Source organism: Penaeus japonicus, unplaced genomic scaffold (genome assembly GCF_977035675.1).
Source record: "Penaeus japonicus unplaced genomic scaffold, GWHDUDI00000001_assembly GWHDUDI00000031, whole genome shotgun sequence".
Taxonomy (NCBI): domain Eukaryota; kingdom Metazoa; phylum Arthropoda; class Malacostraca; order Decapoda; family Penaeidae; genus Penaeus; species Penaeus japonicus.
The window spans coordinates 8,129,852-8,134,851 of NW_028234433.1; the positions used below are offsets into that span (position 1 = coordinate 8,129,852).

At 45.5% G+C, this 5,000-nt stretch overlaps 1 protein-coding gene across 1 annotated transcript in view; it reads left to right on the plus strand.

Moving 5' to 3' along the window:
- The window catches only part of LOC122261518 (uncharacterized), an 18,769-nt gene that overhangs the window by 12,333 nt on the left and 1,436 nt on the right, over positions 1-5,000 (plus strand). The gene's annotated exons all lie outside the window — the stretch shown is intronic.

A 5,000-nucleotide genomic window follows, 5' to 3' on the forward strand; every position in this document is an offset into this window, starting at 1 on the left:
GATACAGAAAGCTAAATAAACATGAATCAAATAAATACAATATATATTTATATATATATAGATAGATATATAGATAGATATAGATATAGATAGGTAGATAGATAGATAGATATAGATATGTGTATATATATATATATATATAGAGAGAGAGAGAGAGAGAGAGAGAGAGAGATAGATAGATAGATATACATACACGTATATCTACATGTACGTCAATAGCTAGGTGAATAGTTATATTCCAAACGCAGGAAATGCATGTCGCACACCCCCTTACCTGCATCTGTCTCACCTTGGTTATTCAAGGACTCGAATTGCAGCTCTGTAATTTTTTTTTCCACTTTTTTTTTCCAATGTTGGCTTCACTACACTTAACGCACGGCGAGGCAGAAGGAAAGAGAGAGAGAGAAAAAGATAGATAGACGTTTTTATCCCAACAGTAAAATAGCAACTGTTCAATCTCCGTGCCATTTAATATCGCCATCCCCGGTCTTGTTGATTCATCCCCATTCCATCACAGGAAGCGTGCGTGTGCTGGCGGTCCTCCTCTTGCTCCTCCTCTCCCTCTTCCTCTTCCTCTTCTTCTTCATTTTTTTCTACTTCTTGCTTCTTCCTTTTTTCTTCTTCCTCCTCTTCTTCTTCATTTTTTTCTTCCTCTTTTTTCTTCCTCTTCTTCTTCATTTTTTCTTCTTCCTTCTTCTTCATTTTTTCTTCTTCCTCTTTCTTCCATTTACTCTCCCTCTACTTCTTCCTCTTCCATGTCCAGCTACTCCTCTTCATCCTCCATTTCCAATTCCTTCCTCTTTCCTTCTTCTCCCTCTTTCGTTTCCAACCACTCCTCTTCCTTTTCCATTTTCATCTCCTCTGCCTCCTCTTCTTTCTCTTCCATTTCTAACTCACCCTCTTCTTCCTATTTCTCTTCATCTTCTTCTTCGGTCTACCTTCACTTCTCCCTTCATTCTTCTTCACTTCCTCTCCCTCCTCTTCTTTTTCTTCCTCTATTTTTATTTTCTTTCTTCAAGCGTCTCCTCCCTCTTCTCCTCCACTTCTTTCCCCTCCACCTCCTCTTCCTCTTTCCCCTTATCTTCCTCCTCCTCTACCTCCACCTCCTCCTCCACTTTCCCCTCCTCCTCCTCCACCTCCTCCCTCTCCTCTTTCCCTTCCTCATCTTCCACCTCCTCCTCTTTCCCCTCCCCCTCCTCCTCCACCTCCCCCTCTTTCCCCTCCTCTTCCTCCACCTCCTCCTCCTCTTTCCCCTCTTCATCTTCCTCCTCTTCCTCCTCCTGTGCCTCGCATGTAAGTTTCATCTTCCCTCTTGTTAGGCTTTCGCCCTCGCAGTCCCTCCCGCTGTTTGACTTCAATCAAGGAAATCGCTCGCTTCAAAGCCTCACACAAACGGCAAGCTCAAACATCAAGAAATCAGTTTTGTCTGATTTTAATGCACCTTCAAACGGGGAGGAGGGAATGGAGGAGGGGAGGTAGAGGGAGGGAGGAGGGGAAGGAGAAAGGGGAGAGGGAGGGAATGGAGGGAGACGGAGGGAGGGGGGAAGGAGAAAGGGGAGAGGGAGGGAGGAAGGAGAGAGGGAGGGGGAATGAGAAAGGGGAGAGGGAGGGAGAGGGAGGTATAGGAGGGTTAGAAGAGGTGGGAGGAGGTGGAGTGAAAGGGAGGGTGTAGGGGGAGGAGGTTCAGGTTAGGGTGAGGGTGGATGGGTGAGTGAGTGAGGGAGGGAGGGAAGGGTAGTGAGGGGTAGTGAGGGGTGGGTAGGAAAGGGGAGGAGGGGGGCGGGGGGTGGGGGGAGTCCTCTGAGTCGTTTCATTGAGATTGGATGGCCAAAATAAAACTCCCCGCTTCGCTATTTTCCCTGACACTTTTCATTCGTTGAGTCGGCCAACTTTTGATGTGTCAATTTAGAAATGGTCCTAGACTGCAGTGATGGCAATTTCCGCAAGATCGCTGGCCATCTATTTTGACTTTTTTTTCTCTCTCTTTCTCTTTCTCTTTCTCTGTCTGTCTCTCATTTTCTCTCTTTCTCTGTCTTATTTTTTTCACTGCTTGTGTTACATATATACCTTTTTTTTCTATTTGTCTCGCTTTTTCTCTCTCTCATCCCTTCTTTCCCTCTCTCTCTCTCTATCTATCTTTCTACCTATATCACTCTATCTCCTCTCTCTCTCTCTCTGTATCTATCTATCTATCTATCTATCCATCTATCAATTTATTCCTCTCTATTTATCTCTCTCAATCTCTCTCTCTCTCTCTCTTTCGACCTTTTATTTTCCGACAAACTCGTGAAAGAAATTAGTCACGCGAGAATTAATGATGAAGAAATTTAGACGTCAGTGTACGTTGATGATTTGGCGAAGATAAAATGTCTCTTTCTAAAGGGCAATACGTCACTTAGAAGTGAAATGTGTGGGGCTATTTTCATTCATGTGGGAAAAGGGGGTTTGATCAATTATTATTCCTGTTAGATATAAGTTTATGTGTGTGTGTGGATGGGTGGGTGTAGGTGTGGGTGTATGGGTGGGGGGGTGCGTACATATTCATCAATATCAGTCGGTATGAATAAGCATTATATAACACTTGTTTTCTTTTATATAATGACGAGGAAGTAGCACCTCTCCATACCCTCTCTATACCCCCTCCTCCACACCTCCACCCCGCCCTCCATGTCGACGATAAAACTGACTATTTGACATAATGTGAATACAAGAGGAAAAATACCCCCCCCCCCATCCCCCTACCTCCATCCCTCGCAGCATCCGCCGGCGGGAGACCTTATCTGCCGCCGCCAAGAACTAACAGGAAATGATTCCCAGTCGCGACAAACCTCGGTGCAGTCACCTCCTCATAGATGTCTAAGAAGGGAAAGAAATACAAAAATAAATTAAAAAAAGAAGAAAAAAAAATCAAACACGTTCTATCGAAGAGTGCGTTTAGCGGCGAGCGGGTGATGGCGTAGCGGTCTGTTAGCGCTACGTAGCGGTTTTCTGGAGCGATTCGTATTAAGCGGGTTGGGGTTTTCTCTGCGTATTAGAGATGGCAGATAGAAGACGCGGACACGTTGCTTTGAGCGCTATCTGAGAACGGGAGAGCGTGCGCGCCCGCCTGTGTGTGTGTGTGTGTGTGTGTGTGTGTGTGTGTGTTGTGTTTATGTATGCGTGTGTTATCCCTCTCTCCAACTTCCCTCGATCCTTAAAATAAGAAAGAGAGAGGGAGTCTGAAAACTACTAAAATATTAAATCGTACTTTATATTTCCACCCCCAAAAAAGCGAAGAAGTAAAGAGAAGAAGTAAAAAATTAACACGCACATTCATTAAGGATTATCATTCAGGTGGAAGCAGATGAGCATGAATTGCAGTTTTGAATTCCCTAAATGCCACTCTGACATCAAAGCGATAGCATTGTGGAGCATACGATCAAAAGACAGTTTCCTCTTTTTGAATTTTGGCGCCTTTTCCTTTGGCGCGCCTCCCACAGCGTGTGATTGGCGAACAATGGGCACTTACGCGGATTAATCCTAGTAATGGCAGCCCCTCCGCGTCCGTTTGCCTTCCTCGACGGCTTCGACAGCGACGCGCGCCTTTTTTCTAAATATTCGTCTCATTTTCGCACGATTGGAGTGACGTCACGTTAGAAAGAGGCGAAAAACGTGATTCTAGAGTGTTAGATCGCGGTTAGAACTAGGAGGGAGGAGGGAAGAGCGCCTGTTCCGCGAGGCCGAAGTCGACGCCGCGACCGAACAATGGGGAGGATTGTGTTACATTGGAGAGATTTGACGAAGAGCTGTTTAAACTACTACCTCTGTCTCGGATTGAAAGCTGTTCGAATCCGATGTTTCGCCTGGCGCTCGTGGGTGTATGTGGATGTCGAACATCGGTAATTGACACGGACGAACATCGACTTCAGTATATATAGTCGCATTTATCATTTTATCTTCTCCCTTCGCGTTCGGAAACGTGGAAACGAGCCGTGCTTTTGTTTGGCGCGCGATAGAGATCCGTCGTAATCATACATTTTCAGGTGGATTAAAGCCTTGGCCCGTAAGAATACGAACGCAGCTTGTACCAAAGTAAGGTGCATTTAATATTTGATGAGCTCGTATTACGGCACAAGTTTTTTTTTTTTTTTTCATTTTCTTTTTTTCTTTTTTTCGCTTTTCTCTTTTGGCGGAGTGTCTTCCGTAATGCAGATCTTTGCCTGGGGAACAGTTTATATGCATTTTCCCCGAAGCAACTTCACTTCCTCCGTAAAAAAGAGGAAAAATATAATGCCTCGCTAATGTAGGGAAAGCACATTCAATTGAGCGAATGTAATAATAGTTTTGAATAAAACAAATGCACTTATCGAAATTATATTCATCATTTTTTGACGGAAATGGAAGCAGAGAAAAGGAAGAGGGAAATAAAATGAAGAGGAATAAGAGGAGGAGGAGAGAGACGAAGAGGAGGGATAAAGAGGAGGAGAAGCATAAAATGAAAGAGAAGAGAATGAAAAAAAAAGGAGGAGGCGGACAAGTAGAAAGAGAAAGAGGAGGAGAAGGATAAAGAGGAGGAGGAGGAAGAGGAAGAGGAGGGGAGGATGAGGAGCCAGTTGTTCTATTATCTGCAAGAGGGAGCGAGTGATGCTGCTCATATGCAAATCACGTAAAACGCGGTCTCTCTCTATTGTCCGACCCACAACACCGCCATACAAAAGGCCAGAGAGGGGACGACCAACAGAGGAAGAGATTGGGGGAAGGGGAAGGAGAGAAAGAGAGAGAGAGAGAGAGAGAGGGGAGGAGGGAGGGAGGGAGGGAGGGAAGGTGGGCGGGCGAAAGTGAAAGGGAATGGGAGAGAGAGGCAGAGAAGGAGTAGGAGTAGAAAAGAGGAAAGGGTGAGGGAGAGAGAGGGGAAGGGAGTGAGGGAGAGGGAGAGAGAGGGGAAGGGAGTGAGGGAGAGGGAGAGAGAGGGGAAGGGAGTGAGGGAGAGGGAGAAAAAGGGGAAAACTCGAAAGAAAGGG